Genomic DNA, 22,610 nt, shown 5'->3' with positions numbered 1-22,610 from the left:
AAGTATCCACAGTTCTCTGATAACAGGAGTGAGGTATCTCACTATGGGAAAATGATTCTGGCAGTTGACAGACCAATCACAGCAGTGATAAGGGAGTCCCACCTCCCTCATAAAAGACACTGCCATGGGTCCCTTCTTCATTTTCCGCATATCTCTTCTCCATGGAACTGCGAGGAGGGAAGTGTGGTAAGATACATCACTCCTGTTATCAGAGAACTGGTGTTACGTGAGTAACCTAAAGTTCTCTTTCTAACATCTGTTTGTTATGTCACTTTGGGATATAGCCAACAGCATTATTGCAGATATGCTGTCCGAAGCAGACCAGTCAACCGGCTTGTAGTGTCCAATGTACAAGCACACAATTAAATTCCCAAAGAATGGATAGGGGAAAACAAAGAACACACTTGTGCTTTCACTGAGTTATTATTGTTACGTATGTATTTTTTTCATTGTAATGGGGTTCATTTGTGGAGACAAGGAGGAAACAGGAAATGTGACTTCAACTCAAACAGGTAAACTTTTATTTCCTTAACTTAAAAATATTAATTTAAACGGAACACAGTCAGGGCATGTGTGTGTCAAATACAAATTCAAATTGCTTTATTGGCACGACATACAGTAAGTACATATTGCCAAAGCATTACAAGAAAAACAAATAGGTGAATACAGTAAAATGGACATGAACAATAAGACAAAACAAAACTAGACAAGAAACAACTAAGGAAACAAAGACATGTAATTGTGCTTGACATATACAGTAAAATGTAATTAAATTAATAAAATAATAATAATAAATAAATAACAGTAGCTAAACTAAACTGTTGAAACAGGTGCTGGATGTGTAATGAATCTCTGAGGTGTGAATATTTTTCACAGTGAAGGAGGAAGTGTACTTCTGTCTCTACTTCACCTGATTTACAATGGACACATGTTCGATCTTCTTTAGGTTGCCATGTCTTTTTATGCCTTCCTATTTCAATGGCCAGTTGGTGGTCACTTAGTCTGTATTTGGTTAATAGTTGTTTATATTTCGTATTTCTGACCAAGAACAGATATTCAGCAAGTCTATACCCTTTGTTGAGTTGAAGGTAATGTTGTAGGCGACTTTGTGTTTTTGTTTGTTCCCTCCAATGTTCCATGTGTATATCGGTTTGGAGATTCATTATTTCTTTTATTCTTATTAGTTGTTTTGAGTTGACTTTGGGTGCTTTGTTTGTGAGTTGTGACAATAATAGGCAGAGAGGACTTTGTGGATTGAGTTCTTGTGTTTTCAGTGCTTTATAATGAAGAGTATCTTTAGAACTAGAGTTTAAGTGAATCCAAAACTTTAACATTCTTTTTTTAATATTTAAGTTGAGAGGTAGACGGCAGAGTTCTACTCTACATGTGTTATTGGGTGTCTTTCTGTGGACATGAATGACACTTCTACAGAATTCTACATGCAAACCTTCTATAGGATGCTTGTCCCAAGCATTATGGCTGTAATTACTTAATGGAAACCAGACTTCACTTCCATATAAAGCAACGGGGAGTATGACACAATCAAATATCTTTGTCCAAATTCTGATTGGAATGTTTATTTTGAATAATTTCATTTTTATGGCATGCGTTGCTCTGCGGGCTTTTGTAATTAATGTTTTAATTGCCAAATTAAAATTTCCAGAGGGGGTTAAAACAAGTCCTAGGTAAGTATATTGTGAGTTATGTTGAAGTGTGGTATTATTTAAAGTAAATTTGTATTTTTGTTCCAGATTTCTTGTTTTTTTCTGAAATATCATAATTTTAGTTTTTTGGATGTTGATTTCTAGGACACAGTCTTGGCAGAATTGATTTAGGATGTCTAGATTGTTTTGGAGACCTTCTGGTGTTTTAGATAAAATTAATAGATCATCTGCATACAATAAATATTTGACTTCCGTGTCCTGTAGTTCTAGTCCTGGTCTCGCGGGTCTGACAAGCAAGTCTGCTAATTCATTAATATAAATGTTAAATAAAGTCAGGCTGAGGCAGCAGCCTTGTCTTACCCCTCGATGTTGGGAAAAATATTCTGTTCTTTTCTGACCAATTTTTACTGCACATTTATTTTAGGTGTACATATTTTTTATTATATCATATACCTTACCCCCTACACCACTTCGAATAATTTTATATAATAAACCTTTATGCCAAATGGAGTCAAAAGCCTTCTTGAAATCTACGAAGCATGCAAATATTTTGCCCTCTTTCTTTTGGTGTATATGTTTGTTAATTATTGTGTTTAGTGTAAATATATGGTCAGTGGTTCGATGTTCAGGAAGGAAACCAATTTGAGATTTATTGATGACATTATGATCTTTAATGAAAGATGAAAGTTGTGAGTTGATAATGAAACAGAATACTTTTCCCAAGTTACTGGTTACACAGATTCCCCTGTAGTTATTGGGATTATTCCACACATCAGGGAAAACACCTGACATCAGAATCATGTTAAAGAGTTTCAGCAATGCATTCTTTAATATAGGAGAGCTGTTTTTTAGCATCTCATTTCTGATGTTGTCAGGACCGCAGGATTTATTGGATTTAGGGGGTTTCAGTTTTTCGATTAATTCTTGTTGGGTTATTGGATAATCTAATGGATTTTGGTTGTTTTTAATGCATGACTCAAGAGTATTCAATTTTTTAAGGATTTCTGCTTGATTGGGATTATTTAAATAAACAATCTGATGGTTATAGAGGTTTTCAAAATATTCTTTCCAAATGTTGCCATCTTGTATGGCTAGTTCATATGGTTTTGTAGTGCCTAAGCCATTCCATAGGCTCCAGAACTGACTCTGGTCTATTGTGTTTTCAATGTTCTTTAGGGTCTGGGTGTAGTATTCCTGTTTTTTCTGTCTCAGTGTGCTTTTGTATTGTTTAAGAAGTTTTGAGTGTTCTAAACGTAACTCCTTGTTGTCTGGATTTTTGTGTTTTTGGTCTGAAATCAGTCTTAGTTCTTGCCTAATTGATTTACAGTCAAAGTCAAACCATTTTTTGGAAGGTTTTTGTTTATTGTCTCTTTCGTACTCATTTGATTTTGTTTCCATTAACTTTGCTTTTCTTACTGTATTTTCCAAAGTTTCATAAATGTGTTTGATAGCCAAATCAACTCCTTGATTGTAAGCATATGTTGAGTTATTAAATGTTCTGATACAATTGACTATTTCATTTGAATTTAATGCTTTAATATATGTACCAGCAGTACTATGAGTCCATTTGTATGATTTAAGGTTATAGAGATCAGTTGGCTTTTTATTTTGGGCTTCTGATTTGTTTTCATTTTTAATGAAAACATTGATCTGATTGTGGTCAGAAAAGGGTGATTGAGCTTTGATGGTAAATGCAAATGTGTCTCTCTCTCTCTCCAGCACTCCCGACACCTCCTCTTATCTCTCTCCCGCTGACTGGGCTGCTCAGCACCAGGCGCGCACACTCACAGCCCGGCCACACCCTCCTCCATGCCCTATAGACAGATTGACTACCCACACCAAGGACTGAATAAGCCAGTGAAACATCCAGTCTATAAAACTGGTAAAAGTGTGAGGCGACACCCAACTCGCACCCGCACAAATGTCCTGAACTGAAACACCTCTGTTAGAATACACCCCCAGGCTATAATAACTCAATTTAATAGACTCCACTAGCCATTGAGACACTGTCATAATATGGGTCTGCCTTTAAGAGAATCAGCTCACAAAATGAAAAGATGATTACTCCTTAATGCCTTCGTTGTTTCCACATACAAACGCAGAGTACGAGCTGGACACAAACAGTTAATTCACTCATCTTAAGATGAGGAAAAAGACGGCAGGTGAATATCCAGCAAGTCGCTCACCTTAGGCACAAAGGCTGAATTCGTCTTAAGAGACACTCTCGACAAATCCACAACAAAGCACATAAAAGAGTGATGAACCGAAGTATGAAGTTCACTAACTCACTTTGCGGTTGTCAGAGCCATTAACAAAGCTGCCTTTAGCAAAATGAGCTTTTTTTTATTATTATTTATTTTTCCCCTTTTACTCCCAATTTGGAATGCCCAATTCCCAATGTGCTTTTTAAGTCCTCATGGTCGCATAGTGTTGCACCTCAGTCCGGGTGGCGGAGGATGAATCCCAGTTCCCTCCGTGTCTGAGACGTCTGCGGACAGCAGAGAAAAACAGGGATCCCCATTATTTGTGGCCACGACACGCACCCTTCTCTTCAAAACTCGCAACACGAATCAAGAGCAGTGCAGCAAAACTTGGGATTAGCGAGTGTGGCTTTTGCGTGTCTGACCCCCAGACGCACGGACGGGAGGGACGCTTTTCCTTCGCTCCACCACTCAAAGAGCTCACAGTCATCATGACAGAGACTTGAATTTAAAATAACACTAATCAAGTTCACCATGACATTCCAACTGTTTTAGTGAGACTCTCCTAAAAATGTGACTAGACCAGCCAATCCATCATACCACCACAACGTGCCGGAGAGTATAAAGCTACGGCAGCTTTATAATAAAGACAACAGAATAAATATTTATCCTGACTTTTGAGTGGTCTTTCAACTGACAGAAGTGGTTTCATTGGTGCTTCCAGGGTCAGACATGCCTGAGGTGTTTTCCCATAGTGAGATACCAAATGGATGTTAGAAAGAGAACACAAATTCACTCAGGTTTCAATCCAGTCCTCGGTAGTGTTACTTTTGTGTAGTTAATAGTAGAGTACATCAGTTTAAGCAATGGTCATTAGCATTACCATTAGCATTATGCTTAAAATCATCTTGACAAATTCCTACTTACGAGTTCATACATTTTAATGTACTCTTTGTACAGAGTTTGATGGTGTATTTCCTCTTTAAAGCTTAAGTGTGTAACTTTTTCAATGTTGAAATACTTTATCTTATCCCAGCCTAATATGCAGAAACAACTATAAGTAAACCATTCCTTAGCTGATTTTCTCAAAAACTGTAAACACTGTAGCTCTGTGACGCTATCAGAACATTGCTGTTTGTTTGAGCGGCCCGTCAACTAATGGCAAGAGTTTTCGGTGGGACCATCTGTTTGTTTCATTAATGGCAGATGGGGAGAGTATTCGGGAAAGCTGTTTGAAATTTGGTGACACTAGTAAATAGCCTACTTTAGCTTTAATTTAGCAGGGTAAATCTAGAAATCTTTTTTTTCCTCACTTCATGTTCATTATTTAATGATTAAGATTATATCACTGTGCTATTATATACATCACTGTATAACCTTGGCATTAATAATAATAATAAAATAAATAAATCTAGAAAACTAGCCAATACTGCTGCAATGTGATTTCAAATGCAGCCGCTGAAGCAGTGACATTTGACACCTTTTTCTATTCTGACAGCCATAATCCATCTCCCTCTACAGTATTTTATCCTCTTTAGGAAAGTTGTGGATATGTAATAAGAGATTTTCCTTTTGCTGTTGGAGCAAAAGGGAACATCGCAACAATATTTGCTATGGTCTCCCATGTTTATATTCCATGTTATAGTTTACTTTCACTTTCCAAATCCAGACCTGTCACTGCTTTCAAGTGAATGAAAATCAACACATTGGACAATTTCTGTTTTTCTTCACTTCACGACAAAGACAGGATGCTTTTAGCACTAATGCAACAAAATAAAGAGCAAAGCAGTTTTCTGACAGTATGTGTGAGACAGAATGAAACATAAATCCAATCTTTTTTGTTTTAGTTGTTTTTTAAAGGGAATACTCCAGGATTAATAAGTGAAGCTCAGTCGACAGAATTTGTGACAAAATATAATTCAGACTCGACTCTCTTTTTCTAAAAATAATAATAATAATAATAATCGAATGGTTACAGTGTAGCACTTAAAATGGAAGAGAATGGGGCCACTTTTTGGAGGGTTTAAAAGCAAAAATGTTAAGCTTATAATAATAATAATAAAAAAAAAATGTTAAAATGTTCTGTTAAAAACGTGTGTATTATTTTAGCTGCATAGTTGTTTGAATCATAGTTTTTATGTCATTTCAGGGTTTTAGGGTTTACAGCATTATGCCATCATTGGCAACGAAGTTGTATAACTGCATCTAATTTTATACAGAAAAGGTTCCTGAGCTATTTTTTTTCACACTAAAATCATGTTAACATGCATATTATTTATGTCTTTTGGCTATACTTTTGAAACTGGGTATTTTAACATTTACGGATTATCCCCATTCACTTCCATTGTACGTGTAAGTGTAATGTAAGTGGCCACATTCACTTCCGTACTGCTACTCAGATTTTGTAACAATTGTTTTGAACCTGCATATTCCTTCAATCAAAGAACATCAATGGTTGTGTTACTTTTGTAAAGGTAGTGTAAGCATGTTTTGGCATTGTTTGTGCTTGTGTTAGCACTTCCATTAGCATTAGTATAAATTAGTGTTTATATAGAGCTATTGCTCATGCTTTTATGGGTTTAGGGTTGTATTTGCATTGTGTTGATGTCAGCATTAGTATGTTTAGGTCTCTCTGAGACTTTCTCTGATGTAGCCAGAGGTAGTTCATCACCCTGGCAACCTGGTAATCAATGGGGATGGGGTATTGAGCTACAGTAAGTGTGTGGGTCGATAGTTGGACCAGCCTTATCACGACACAAAAATGCATCTCACACCCTGCAGAGATTGTTGTGTAGGGTTGCTAGCCAGGGGGATTACTGCGGGCCATTTAAGAGCTCGACCACAAAGGCTAAGTGAAGGAAATTGCATACGAGGCTGGGGAGCAAAACTGCTGCCAGAGGAAATTTGTATAGAGATTGCAGGGGCTTCATTTGAGAATACTCGCTGACTGTTTTTGGCTGTTGCAGTGAATTCTACGTACTGTGCGCTTTTCAAAACCAAGGAGAGAGTTTGGAGCGACTGCTGAGCTTTAGACTTCACACAATTGCTGGTCTCTATTCAGTATAAGCACTCCCTTGTAGACTTTGGGTGTCTGTTAGTATCTCTCATTTACCACACAAAAACAACATTAAAAACTGAAGGAATACCAGTGTCTGCAAAGCAGTAAAAAAATTCGAATTTAGGTAAGTTTAGTTTTAGGCTTTTTCTGCATAAATGAATGGCTGCAACAGACCGGCTTTGCAATTGTCATGACATTCAACACACGTCTTCTTTTCCGTCGGCTGTGCATGAGAATCAACACATAGTCACTGTGCAGTGTAAAGGTGATAATATATGGATAAATATATGCAAAGAATACAAGACCAATCACGGTTTAGTATGCAAATAGATTTAAGAAAGAAGACCAATCACAATTTAATATTGTGATGCCGTTTTCGCTGTCAGTTAGATTTTGAATTCTGAACATTCAATGTAAGTTAATGGAAGATTTTCAAAGTCTTACATTTCTAAGTATGAAGTTTAAAAAAAAACTAAAATAGATAGAACACCTAACACCTTGTCCTAACCAGCTGCCATATGATAAGATTCCAGGGACAGACTGTCCACACTGAACACAATAATGCTGTGTGATGCGGCACAATCATAGCCAACCAAAACATATCTGATGCTTAATGTACTGTTATGAGAAGCTGGATTTTGGACCAATGAGATTTAACGGTGGATGGGGCTGCCCGCCGCCACAACGCAGAAATAAAAACCAAACGCATCATTATACGATACGACGAAAGCGAAACCACTACCACCACTCCACAAATATTGAAACAGATCAATATTTAAGTGATACGTTTTTTTAAAATCCACTATTACTTTCACATTCTTCTTTTGTTTTTGGCAAAACACATTCTTTGGGAATATCGCCACCTACTGGGCTGGGAGGATAATTTCTAGTAATAAAGGACATAAATATTTATCTGTTTCTCACCCACACCTATCATATCACTTCTGATGATACAGATTTAACCACTGGATTACTTTTATGCTGCCTTTATATGCATTTTGGAGTGTCAAAATTTTGGTACCCTTTCACTTGAATTGTGAGAACCTACAGAGGTGAAATATTTTTCTAAAAATCTTTGTGTTCAGCAGAAAAAGTCATTGTAACGCATTTGCAGAGCAGGAGCAGATGAAGATGAGCCAAGATGACGAAGATGATGTAGAACCCAAGTGCAAAAACATGAAAGTAGCAAAACAAAACATAAACATGAACTTGACTTGACTTTACCATGACAAAACAGTGAACTACAAGCAAAAACAACATTACAAGATTAAACAATCACAATACTCGACAAGAAAAAAAGGCAAACATGAGGGCTATATATACACAGACTGGGTAAACAAGTTAACAAGATAACCAATAACAAGGCTGAACTAATAACAAGATAACAAGACAATGAACACATAAACCAATGACATAACAGAACTGATAACAAGGCTAATAAACAAACCAATGAGAAGACTAGACTAATGAACATGATAACAAGACAATGACTAAAAAACAATGAGAACAAAACCACATGAAACACGAGGGTCACATGAAAAGACAAGGAAGTCACATGAAACAGGAACTAAATTTCAAAAGAAAAGACATGAAATCAAAACATGAAAATATGAAAGTGAACAAAAACACACAAACACGTGGGGAGAGGGGGGGTTATTGGGGAAATGGTGGACCTGGACCTTGAGGCAGGGACACCAAGAGACCCAACGGGGCTAAAGACCACAGGGAACAAGACAGGACTGGAGACCATGGCGGAACAGGCATCACAACAGAAGACCAGGGTGGAGCGGGCGGAGGGCCCAGAGACCGCCATGGACCAAGTGTCCTAGGCGAAGCGGGTGGAGGGCCCAGAGACCAGCGTGGACCAGGAGACCAGGCCAGTCCAGGCAAGGCGGGTGGAGACCACGGTTGATCCGGCAGATGGCCAGGAGACCAGGGCAGTCCAGGCAAAGCGGCAGGAGACCACAGTGGATCCGGCGGACATAGAGCGTGGCCTGGCAAGGAGGACCTGAGCTGTGGAGCCTGGCCTGGGAAGACAGACTTGAGCTATGGAGCAGGGCCTGATAAGACAGATGTGAGCCGTGGGGTAGGGCCTGACGAGGCAACGTGGCATGACGAGGCAGCGTGGTATGTTGTACTTTCACGGGGTGAAGCCCCATGGCTTGGCATGGCAGGCGTGACAACATGACTTGGCATGGCAGGCATGACAACATGGCTTGGAATGGCAGGCATGGCAACATGGCTTGGCAAGGCAGGCGTGGCAACATGGCTTGGCGAGGCAGGCGTGGCAACATGGCTTGGCGAGGAAGGCGTGGCAACAAGGCTTGGTGAGGCAGGCATGGCAACATGGCTTGGCGAGGAAGGCGTGGAAACATGGCATGATGAGGCAGACATGACGGCCGAGGCTTCAGGCGCTGGCTCTGGGATGGACGAGGCTTCAGGTGCTGGCTCTGGTACAGATGTGGATTCAGGCACAGGCTCTGGGATGGAGCAGACGTGGATGCTAGCTTGTGGTCCGTGGCAGGCGTGGGCACTGGTTCGTGGTCCGTGGCAGGCGTGGGCGCTGGCTCGTGGTCCGTGGCAAGTGTGGGCGATGGCCTGTGGTCCGTGGCAGGCGTGGGAAGACAAGAAAACAAGAGAAGACAAGACTAATGAACATGATAACAAGACAATGACTAAAAACCAATAAGAACAAAAACACATGAAACATGAGGCTCACATGACAAGACAAGGAAGTCACATGAAACAGGAACTAAATTTCAAAATAAAAGACATGAAAACATGAAAGAGAACAAAAACACACAAACATGTGACAGTCATTCACATCTGGGATGGCATGAGGAAGTAAATGATGCAAGCATCTTCATTTTTGGGTGAATTATCCCTTTAACCCTCTTGGGTCGACGGACGCGCCGGCGCATCCTGCTGGATTTTTTCCGCATAACAGCGGAAACAACTTAAAATACTACTAAAGTCATTTTTGGGCATACAGATAAGTGTAAGACATCACTAGAAACTATAAAGGGTCTACATTTATTTGTGTACACTCACAATAACAACAAAACCCTGTGCTTTTGTAAAATAAAGAAAATATACAGGGTGCGCTTTCAGCCGTCTCTGTCTCCGCGAGCATCTTTCTGAAACACGTCACAAAAATGAACTGAATCTCCGTGAATACTTATCACACAAACATGAAACATATGTCTAAAGAAAGCTTAAAATGTCTACTTTTAAATACTTTTTCAAATTTAAAACAAATATTCTCCTGGAATGTAATCTGTATGAAACAAAGCGATGTACAGTTTCTCCTGGCTCAGCTCATTATCGCTAATGTGATCCCACCCACCAACAGAGCACGCTATTCATACGGTAATGTGTTGAGGCGATCTATGCAAATATGCAAATGGTAAATGACCCCACAACAATGCCTTAAAAAACATCAAGTTTCATCATCAGATTCATTCACTTTCCTGCACGTTTGGAAGATGGCACGCTACACAGGTGAGGAAGCTCTACAGATGGTCCTGGATAGTGACGAAGAGTTCACATTTTCCTCAGAAGAAGAGCGGGACTCCAACGATGAACGTTTACATTTTGAAGAGCGACTTGATCCGGCCGAGGATACAATTCCAGATGAGTAAGTAATTTAGTTTTACTTACATTAGTTGACATGCTATTTTATATAAACATGGACATATTTTACTTGCTGGACTATTTCCAGACTTGCCAGCCAGGATTCAGAGTATTGACATTTGAAATATGTCCTAATAGGCAAGTTTTAGTTACATTTAAACGTTGTTTCGGCTAAAGCAGGTATTTCAATTGTATGCTGTATGATTTAAATATGTAATGTGATATAAAAATAATATGAATGTTTAGATTATGTTTTAACTAGTGTTTATGCTGCCTCATTATCATCAACGAAGCTTGTGCATGCAAATATCTGTTCGGGTGTAAATGTGTAAAATGTGCTGTAAATATATTAGAAAATCAGCATATTAGAATGATTTCTGAAGGATCATGTGACACTGAAGACTGCAGTAACGATGCTGAAAATTCAGCTTTGATCACAGGAATAAATTGCATTTGACAATATATTCAAATAAAAACAGTTATTTTAAACTGTAAAAATATTTCACAATATCACTGTTTTTGCTGTATTTTGGATCAAATAAATGCAGCCTTGGTGAGCAGAAGAGACTTCTTTTAAAAAATTAAAAAATCTTACAGATCTATAAACTTTTAAAGGGTAGTATAGGTCTAAAGTTTTTAAGTAAAGTCTTTATGTAAAGAAAATGTATAGTCAGATAATACACTCAATCATTAAGTCTCCTCACATTCATTCTCTCTCAGGGGAGGGGTCTTTGTCTCCTCAGGTGTGAATCACATCAATATTCATGATCATCCACGCCTCCTCGCATATGGCCTTTCTAACACTAAAAGTGTCTTACAAAAGTTAAATGACTATATTGTTTTGTATGAATGAGTGATCAGGATGGTTTTCACATCATTTTGTAGCAAAAACGCTAGGCTACAAGATCCAGTTCTCAAAAGTCTTGTGAACAAATGTTTAGCATGTGATATACAGTGCATCCGGAAAGTATTCACAGCGCTTCACTTTTTCCACATTTTGTTATGTTACAGCCTTATTCCAAAATGGATTAAATTCATTATTTTCCTCAAAATTCTACAAACAATACCCCATAATGACAACATGAAAGAAGTTTGTTTGAAATCTTTGCAAATTTATTAAAAATAAAAAACAAAAAAATTCACATGTACATATGTATTCACAGCCTTTGCCATGACACTCAAAATTGAGCTCAGGTGCATCCTGTTTCCACTGATCATCCTTGAGATGTTTCTACAACTTGATTGGAGACCACCTGTGGTAAATTCAGTTGATTTGACATGATTTGGAAAGGCACACACCTGTCTATATAAGGTCCCACAGTTAACAGTGCATGTCAGAGCACAAACCAAGCCATGAAGTCCAAGGAATTGTCTGTAGACCTCCGAGACAGGATTGTATTGAGGCACAGATCTGGGGAAGGGTACAGAAAAATTTCTGCAGCATTGAAGGTCCCACTGAGCACAGAGCACATCCGTAAATGGAAGAAGTTTGGAACCACCAGGACTCTTCCTAGAGCTGGCCTTAGTCAGGGAGGTGACCAAGAACCCGATGGTCACTCTGACAGAGCTCCAGCATTTCTCTGTGGAGAGAGGAGAACCTTCCAGAAGAACAACCATCTCTGCAGCACTCCACCAATCAGGCCTGTATGGTAGAGTGGCCAGACGGAAGCCACTCCTCAGTAAAAGGCACATGACAGCCAGCCTGGAGTTTGCCAAAAGGCACCTGAAGGACTCTCAGACCCTGAGAAACAAAGATTGAACTCTTTGGCCTGAATGGCAAGCGTCATGTCTGGAGGAAACCAGGCACTGCTCATCACCTGGCCAATACCATCCCTACAGTGAAGCATGGTGGTGGCAGCATCATGCTGTGGGGATGTTTTTTCAGCGGCAGGAAGTGGGAGACTAGTCAGGATCGAGGGAAAGATGAATGCAGCAATGTACAGAGACATCCTTGATGAAAACCTGCTCCAGAGCGCACTGGACCTCAGACTGGGGCGAAGGTTCATCTTCCAACAGGACAACAACCCTAAGCACACAGCCAAGATAACAAAGGAGTGGCTATGGGACAACTCTGTGAATGTCCTTGAGTGGCCCGGCCAGAGCCCAGACTTGAACCCGATTGAACATCTCTGGAGAGATCTGAAAATGGCTGTGCACAGACGCTCCCCATCCAACCTGACGGAGCTTGAGAGGTCCTGCAAAGAAGAATGGGAGAAACTGCCCAAAAATAGGTGTGCCAAGCTTGTAGCACCATACTCAAAAAGACTTGAGGCTGTAATTGGTGCCAAAGCTGCTTCAACAAGGTACTGAGCAAAAGCTGTGAATACTGTGAATAATTTTTTTTTTAATATATATTTTTTTTTTATAAATTTGCACAGATTTCAAACAAACTTACATTGTCATTATGGGGTATTGTTTGTAGAATTGAGGAAAATAATGAATTTAATCCATTTTGGAATAAGGCTGTAACATAACAAAATGTGGAAAAAGTGAAGCGCTATGAATACTTTCCGGATGCACTGTATGGCCTTATTTCAGTGACTTACAATTTTTGTTTTTTCAAAAACCATGCATAAACGTTATTTTCTCAAAAATACAAACATGTATGTACATGTTGTTCACATACTGTAGCCGTTTGTGCTGAATACAGTGTTATCAGACTTTAGCCATTAATATGTTTTTAAGCAACTGAAAAAAGCACAAATGTCAAGGCATGTCAAAACTTCTCCGGGCCCAAAACACCCTCAGACCCCAGAGGGTTAAAGTGAGTATGCTGACCATGAGATGACAAAAGAGGAGAGATTGAGGGAGGTGGGGAACCTGTATCCAATGCATGATTTATAAAGATGCTGGGCTGTGCAAAATCAATAATACAGCCTTTGGCTAAGAAATGTTGCCTATTTGTTCCATATATGATGGCTGTTTATCATTATGTGATTTCCAGATTTTAAAATGCCTTGGTCAGAACAAAAGACTAGATATCCAAAGGGTTCTCAGAACATCATTAAGCTGAGAAATGCACTGCTTATAAATTCTGATTTTGACTTTGATGGTAAGAAAAAATACTATAACTAGATTTTTCCATTTTATGCTAACTGTTTGCATGGGTCTCATTCACTAGTAATTAGTAAAGTGTTCTTTCTTATGTGCGCAGAAAATGTCCTCACGCAAAATTTCCGCTGGAGGTGTGTATGCTCATAAATTTGTTCTTACCCTCATTCTAATGTTGATGAATCTGGAAATTCAAACTGAGGGAGCATGTGCCCGCAGTATTCTGGGTGGTTGCTAGGATGTTGGTAGGTGGTCAAAAGAGCCAAGTTTATGAGATTCTGCTCACTAGATATGGCTTGGACTTTCATTCAATGTAAGACTATGGTATTTATTTATTTATTTATTTATTTATTTCACAACCATTTATTTTTTTGCTCCTTTTAGAAAAGCAATAGCATGACATTCATGTCCGTAGCACAAGTGGTACAGGAAAACTCATGCACCAGAGTTTTATACAAAGGGTTAGTTTTTTTTTTCTTTTTTTTGCATGTCCATGGTACAGAAATAAGCACCACAAACTTCTTGATATTCATATTTTAAAATGCACAGACAGAATTTTAGATTGCCTTGTAATTTTCAGCCCCTTTGACAGAAACAATCAAATGTGTCTTCTGAAAAGACATTCCAGTAACCAAAAATCCTCTATACTATCAAAGTAGAAAAATCAAAAAAGCCTGGCTCTATGTCAGACACATTCATCTGAGATTCAACATACAGTGCAGCCAAATAACAAACAGAGATCCCCATGGATTCATACAGTACTGCTTCTGGCATCTGTAGAGTAACAGCAGGCAAACTAGATTTATATATGATGTTCAGCAAAGGGTCACAGCATGGAGCTGAGGTTGTTGCTGGAAATTCAGTGAAAGTCAACGAGACCCAGACTCAGAAAGAGAATGAAAGTAAGGCAGACAGAGAGAGAAAGACAGCGAGGTGGTGGAGTTACCACACAGAGGGTATATGTGAGCACAACATGGTTTTCAGACACTTCAGATCCTACTTCTGTGTGAATAACTGATAAAAGCCTCCACAAGCAGCTTGGGTGATATTGTGCAGAAGTTTAAAAGGCTCACTAATGAACTCTGTGACATCTCAAGAGGAGGGATGGAGCCTCCACTGTGAGGTCTTCAACATCTCCTCCTGCTGAGATCTGGGGCTCCGTGAGCCATCTGTTGCACCCCTGCTACCTCCAGAAAGCAGAAGAACAAAAAAGCTTTTCAAAGGGATGAAAGGACGAAGCTTTTTCTCTATCCATACTTCATCTGGAAGATCCAAGGAGGTTAAAACTTTCAGAGAGTTTTCTGATGCTGAATGAGGTCATTATATTCAACATACGGCGCTGTAAGGACTTTTTCCAACTCTGATTAGTTTCTGTTCTGGGAAGCACATGTAGATCTACCTTAGTTTGAATTTGCATGAGATAATGTTTAGGAATGGGTTATGTTTGGCACATAGATCCATCAGTAGTGATGTAGAAGCAGTTGGCTGGACGTTGAATGACATGAGGGGACGACGCCTATGGCAGAGGGTTGATTTCACACCCAACAAATCTGCCAGAATGCAGAGACGAGTTTACCCATTGAGGAAGTTGCAGCACTATCGAGTATCGAGGAAGCTCAAAGACATTGCCTCTATTCCAAAACCTAGCGAACTGCGTTGCTCTCTACTGCCTACGTAGGTAGGATACCTCCGTTTGCCCTGAAATGGAACCTCACAAGTGACCGATTTGAAATGCTCTGGGCTGCATTTCCCAAAAGCATCGCAAGATTACGTTGATCGTAGAGACCATTGGCACCAATGTCTTCTTCATTTTAGGCTTACGATGCTTTTGGGAAATGCAGCCCTGTGCGATAGGCAGCTCAGCGTGTATACATGGGAGACTCAAATCATGATTTCAGTCAAGTTTGGTGTTAGCTTGTTTCTAAGCCAATGGCACGATATTCTAATAAGCATAAAAAATATAGCACACACAAATATTAAGTAAACTGATCGAATTTTAATTATATTAAACCATTTTTATCAATACTTTTTAGTATTGAACGAATTAAATGTATATTTATAAAAAAAATAAATAAAAATAAGCTCTAGTTAACCCTAACCCCTTTAAAAGTCTTATTTTGAGATGCAAATTCTCTGAAAGGGTTTCTGTGTGCCGGCAGACTGACTACACCACTACTAAATATATAAAATTTTAAAGCTAAAGAAGTAAAAAAAAAAAAATGCTGCATCTCTAAATTTATCCCCTTTAAAGCACTGCCATCAAAGTCATCAAAGCACAGCTTCTGTAACACATTCCCACTTTCATCAATTAATTTCAATACAATTAATTGCAGTCTGACTTGAAATTGCCTGCTATGAGAAACGTTCCCATTTTTATGCATATTTCATAAAAAAATGTTATACTAAAAAAAAATAACTTTTGTACTTTGTACTATTTTTATATATATTTTTTTGCAATAAAAAGTATTATTTTGTTATTTAGCCCAGTTATTTTGGGGGTGGGGGGTCACGGGTGTCATCAGTCCTTTAAAATAGTAAATGTGGTAAATGCAATAATTTTCTGAATAAAGGCTTTAAATGCTTTCAAGTTTTTTAAATGCAACCAAAATTTGATATTTTTTGTTTTTAAATTATATGTTTTTTTTAAGTTCACACAGTACAAGACAAACACTGAGTCTGCATTGCTAGCAATTAGGGCTGCACGATTATGACAAAAATCATAATTGTCGATTATTGCCCTTGATATTGTAATCGCGATTATTAATGACGATTATTTGATGAAATTACTGTGACATCACCAAGCAGGCAATCGTGCTTCCAGGTTCTTCAGAACAGCAGGTTATGGGCTGAGCTGCAGTTTCTTTTAAGCATTACATACTGTAATAATGTTTGTTAATGTTACTAAAGGTTATTATAAAGGTATATCTATGGTTTAAAGTGAAGAGAGTTATGTAGGTTCTCTACTGACTAAACACGTTTTAATTTCAGTCAATATGCCTGTGTCATGTATCATGCTGATGTATTCACATCCTCACACATTTAACACTTCCAAAGCCTGAAAAACATGGCATAAAAATCAAAAACTACCATCAGACATGCAATATGTGTCTTTACTTCTTAAATTATTTGCCCACATACAGTAAATAATAATATTTGATGTTCAATAGTCAAACTGAACAGCCGATTTAGACTGAATTTACTCACTGCATTTAAAATCCCGTATTGTGATCTTGTTCACATAAGATCATCGTTAGATCATTTTTGGCCTCAAATCTGTCACAGTGGTTGCACTTTGGAAGGTAAGATCAGCCAGTTTGTGAGTTTGTGTGATTCATTAAAATTTAAATCTACCAACAGCAGTTGAGGTCAATAGTTATTTATTTGAGCAGACGCGATAACAAAGAAGATGGTCCGTGAAATATGACATTCAAGACTTTTTCTATGTCCAAAACATCCAAAACAACCTGACTTCAAAACAAGCCACTTTATAGCTGTTTAATACATAAATACAACTGTTATTCTTTTTTAATAAATTGTACACAAAAATTGAGCAAAACAACAATATTCAAACTCTCCCATTATAATGACTGAAGCTGTCACTCACTGTTTGAGCCCTGCAGTTCAGGGCAAGCTCACTGAACAGAGTTTTGCACTCACAAATGCTCAAATAATAAATATAGCTGTTTAAACAACACAATAAATCAGTTATTTAGACGCTGTCTGTACATTGATTATAACGGTTGGGATTGTTTAAGTTGTCGCATTGCTCGTTTATGATTTGTTTACCTACGGTAAATAAAACACTGCGACATGCAACGAATTGAAAATATTTCAAACTTTGTTCTGCATCTTCTTTTCGAGTGTCAGATGATGTTTCTTGAGCACTAATTTTCATGTGCCATCGCAAACAGAGATGAAACATACTGTAAGCAAGCAACTGGATGTCAGACTATTTAAAACGTGTGCAAAAGGATTGGCTGTCATGACTGATTGACTGTAGACTCACTGAGTCTCTGATTGGCCATTGGCGTTTCATTGCTCAACGCACACGTCTGGGATTGGTTAGAAACTCAATCGCTGCAAAAACACATTCTAAATAGAAACCATTAACGCAACAGGAGTAGACTTAAACTGAATAATTGTGACAGCCGTAATCGTAGTCGCCATTAATTATTTTGATTAATTGTGCAGCCCTACTAGCAATTTGCCTGTTTCAGTCATCTTTTCTTTCTTTGTTGTGCTGTATCAAAGAAAGGCATAATTAGAATTTCTTTTAATCACTGATGTATCTGTAAAATGATGACATCAGCTGGCTAGCAAAAAGAAAATACACAAAATTATTTACTGTCCTCAAGTTGTCCCTCATTGTCCCCCCCTCTTTTACATACAAAAACACTTCATATTGACCACTGCTGTCAAGGTCCAAAGAGGGAAAAAAATCACCATCAAAAGTAGTCCATACAACACTAAGCTTTTCTATGGCCCCATTAAGATTGGAATAAAGTTCACAAGTCATATGGACTACAGTTAGGACGTCTTTATACTGAACCTTTAATAACGATTGATAATATTTGTCCTTTATGAAGCTTGACAGCTCCTGCTCACTATAAACTGTTATTCTATGGAATAAAGCTGCTTAAAATATCTATTTTTATGTTCCAAGAAAAAGTAACAGCATATGAGTTTTGAACAACATAAGGGTGAGTAAATGAGTGAGTAAAAGTACATTTTATATTTTTAGGTGAACTACTCCTTTAACTGGTGGCTCATCCTCAAAATAAAATGGTCTCTTTTAAAAGAAGACTCTTAGGAGATGCTGTAAAAAATTCAGAATTAATTAAAGACATAAAGAAATTATTTAGAAAATCTTAAATTGATTGTTAATTATTACCTAATACTATTTGCACAAAAAATATATGACACTGTCCTTGCCACAACCTAAAAACTAAATTGAAGCCTCAAGTCACAGGTCTTACCATGTTCTAGTTTTAATCTGAGGGTGAAAACGCTCTACTTTGTGTTATAGATCGTTTTCTAAGACAATATCAAGTGAATTTTCTAAAAAGGTACTTCAGAAACTTACCAGATTACCACATTCATTCAATTCCTTTACAATATGCACACATTCGCTCTTTGTCTTAAGCCTGATATGCTGAAAACGGTTCCGTTAATGTTTTCACATTCACAGTTATTACATCCGAATCACGTACTGTACATGACATATTTTCAATTCAAAATGGCGAATTTCGCAAAATTGGAAATAGTTTGCACCCTTGGAAATTACTTTCAGTTGCTAACATTTTAATGATAAAACAGTGGTCAAATATTGCATGTTTAGTTAGATACTTACATCTCACATGATACAAACACTCTTAACCTGAACTGCTCGCTGATGCGCGGTGCTGGAATAATCCACGAGGTTCCCACTTAGCGTATTAAACTTGAGTCCCGCCTTCATCGATTTGATTGGTTATCTCAAATGACATTGACGAGCAGTGTTAGACTAATGAGCATGCTAAAAATTATGTTTTTCCTGCAACAACTTAATGACAATTATACAGCTGCATTATGGACTGCAGCAGAACAGCAACAAGGATATCAATTATTGGGGGGAACAATTTGGCCATATCTGATTATTGGGGGGGACTTGTACCCCTCAGTGTATATTGTGGTTATGGCCCTGTATGTCATTAACCCTACTGAACAGCTGCACTTAGTCCCAAATAGAATTAAAACACTAATCTGTGTCTTGTGGGCATCCTAATTAATTACACAGGGCTTCAATAAGACTGACTAGTCAACTAGTAGTTCAGATAACCCACCAACAAATCAATTTTGAAAATATGTACTTTTGCACATCCTTAGACTGAATAAAAATGAAATACATTCTTCAATGATAAAACTAAAACCCTATAATAATGATATCAAATGTATCATTACAAACTTCAAGCAAGAAAGATTATTGCTTTGTCACATAATTTATTTTTAATGGCTATGAAGCAGTTAAATACTGCGCTGTTGGCGAGTCGATCTTTATAAGCACATTACACTATATGTGACTGAGATCAATCAGAGGGGAAAAACAAAAGCAAAGCTTTGCAAATCACATATTTTCAATATTGCTCTGGGAATCTGAAATAAACTCATTTGAATCTCACCAAAACATTACAATCTCACATGCAGTCCCCCAACATTACGAAAATCAAACAAAAGAATGCTTCAAATTATGGAAATAAACTCATATATACAAATGGGAGCAGCCATCTCTTCTCAAACTGTTTCAGCAATTTCACACCACACATTGTTCGTTTTGGCAGCTCTAAAAGTGTCAAGGACACAAATCTCGTAACAACAGCCTAAGTGTTAAAATTGCAATAAGGAGGGCCCATCTGCTGCCAAGAGAGCTGAGGAAGAGATAGGGAACTATCCTGTCTCCAGTGTGACTGCTTTAGATACAACACATTTAGGGCTCCATCAAATATCACATTTCTCACCATTGTAACTGGTCCCTGCAATGTGTCCTCTTATTTTCTAGCCTGGCAGAGACCTCCTCATCCTCACAGCAGGGGAACCTCCTTCATCCTGTCCCAAAAACACCCTGACGCACAAGCTCACACTCTACAGCATGCCTGCAGTCTTTGTAAGCACTTTGAGAGGTGTGAAGACAATAAGAAAAATTTACCTTGGAGAACAATCAACCATGAAAGCAGTCCACTCCACACTCAAACATCTCTATTGAGACAAGGCAGTTTCTGTACGAGCTAACTGTTAGAAAAGGCCAGTGGCTTATTTGTGGAGCAAAAAAGACCAGCTGTCTCTGGTGTCCCACAAAGACTGATCTCCAGTTAACCAGCAGGAGATCGAGGCAGGAGCACAAATCACACAAAGGTCTTTATTGATCTCATTTGGGGTATCTTAATAGCCAAAGATATTGGAGGTGTTGTAGAATTGGTCTACATTTGGTCTGTCTGTTCTGTTTTCACAATCAGCCCCAGGATAGAAAAAGCAGAACGTCATTTGGCTGTTGATGACTTCTTTGACATTCATTCACCATTGTGTGGTGGTATAATCAATTTCTTGATGCCACTGGATGGGCTCATCAATACATGTATCATATTTGATACAATGCGTTAATTATTTAGCAGTGCGTCTCTCTAAAAGTAGAGCACGCTATGAATTACCAAGCATCCTTTAGTGTTTAAAACAATATGAGCTTTAAAATAGTTCCAGACACATTAAGTATGACCAGAGGAAATGTACACAACACACTTTCTCAGCACCATTTCTGAGCTGTGCACCAATCCTGCTTACCTGCAGTTCAAGCATTTATTAATTCTAGAACAAAACCTGCATCAGAAATAATGTTCGGTAGTCCTAAACCACAGTTTTGCCCTACCGCTGGTGCAGGACAAATAGCCATAAAAATTACAACCCATGTTCAGATGTCATAGGATTCTATTAGCAAATAAATGAAATGTAGTTTTGTCACATGTTGTAGGCTACTAAGTCTATGTCGAATTGACCAAATTAAGGTAGGCTACCCTTTGATCATTAAAGACCAAATTAACCTATAATGATGTGTGGAGACAGAGAAAGATCTATATTAGGGATCTAATTGAAATTCACGCTTTCATAATGCCCCCTCAAATAAAGACAGAATATGAAGACATCAAAAGCGTGCACAGGACGCACTCTCACACATTTGTATGCCTCTCAGCACATCTTTAAGTGAGCAAAAAAAATAAAATAAAAATAATAATAATAAAAAATAAATAAATAGATAAATAAATAAATAATGTGTATATAAAACATTTGGAAATAACGAGCAAAAACAATAAATAAAATATATATATATATATATATATATATATATATATATATATATATATATATATATATATATATATATATATTATTATTATTATTATTATTATTATTTTTTTTTTTTTTTTGCAATTAGAAATTAAAGTATAATCCAGAGTATAACCCCCTCTACAAGGATTGTGCAGAGGGTGTATCCTGCATACAACCGTGACAAAATGTGGATTGCAATGGTTAAGTTTTAAGATCAAACTGTTATCGATACTGTCGAGACAACTCTCATTTTAAACTATTATTTTTAAAATGGTACAAATTTAAATACAGATTGAAAAGGACGAGAATAAGAAATGAGAGGCAAAAGTTGTGTTCATCTGTTAGCAAATAACCAAAGAACAACCCCAGATTTTAGTACAAAGAGCTTAACAAAATGTGTCCATCAAACCATTTTCTCAAACAATAACAATATTTAAAAAACATGTCTGAACACTAATAAGAGCAGAGGTCTTACCGTGTATTTGTCCGTTGAGCAGGAGACGGGTGAAGAAGCGGATCATAGGAGATGCCCTGGCTGCCTCGCACGCTGAGATCTCCAGCGCGTGAGAGATAATTGGAGGCTCGAGCGCGCTCCCCGACGCGCGCCGCTGTAAGGGCTGATGTCAGTAAAGATGAGAGAACATCCCAAAACGAGTTTACCTTTCTCATGAAATTAAATTAGGAAATTGAAATTAGCTGGGGATCAGCAAAAAAAGATCGCCACACACCTCAGGACAAAAAAGAAAAGAAAAATGAAATTACACGGAAAAAACGATATAATACGATTCTATTTGACCAGGGATCAGATTGAGCAACATACCTCACAAATAGAGGTAGTGCCTAACACGGGGAAGAACTTATGTTTTACTTTATAAGCTTTATACCTGGGAGAAAAATGGAGCCCCTAAAGTGTCCTTGGAATAAAATAATAGCTGAGAATAGCCTGTCGCGTGCGCACGAGATACCTTTGCGTGAGCACGCGTTTCAATTTACGTTGTAGGTAGCCTATATCTTTTTTCCTTTTGCGTCACCTCCATCTTATTTACAGAGAACGCAAGAGCATGGATGCGCATGAATTGATAGAGATATATTTTACATTTGGCCTAAAAGGATAATATACTTGCATTCATTTTATGGTGCCCATTTACT

The 22,610-nt window shown here is 38.0% G+C and overlaps 1 protein-coding gene across 2 annotated transcripts in view; it reads right to left on the bottom strand.

Annotated features, from left to right (window-relative positions):
* draxina (dorsal inhibitory axon guidance protein a) overlaps window positions 1–22,175 on the bottom strand; it is a 47,142-nt gene extending 24,967 nt beyond the window's left edge. The window contains exon 1 of one of the 2 annotated variants that reach the window (XM_051675380.1): window positions 21,937–22,175. The gene's annotated coding sequence lies outside the window, so the exon portion shown is untranslated. The remainder of the gene's footprint in view (window positions 1–21,936) is intronic. The other variant, XM_051675379.1, reaches the window with a different exon arrangement.
* Window positions 22,176–22,610: the final 435 nt, after the last annotated feature.

The sequence above is a fragment of the Myxocyprinus asiaticus genome, chromosome 37, assembly GCF_019703515.2.
Source record: "Myxocyprinus asiaticus isolate MX2 ecotype Aquarium Trade chromosome 37, UBuf_Myxa_2, whole genome shotgun sequence".
In the NCBI taxonomy this organism is placed as follows: Eukaryota; Metazoa; Chordata; class Actinopteri; order Cypriniformes; family Catostomidae; genus Myxocyprinus; species Myxocyprinus asiaticus.
The sequence above is the reverse complement of the archived record's forward strand: the minus strand, read 5'-3'. Positions and strand labels throughout refer to the sequence as shown.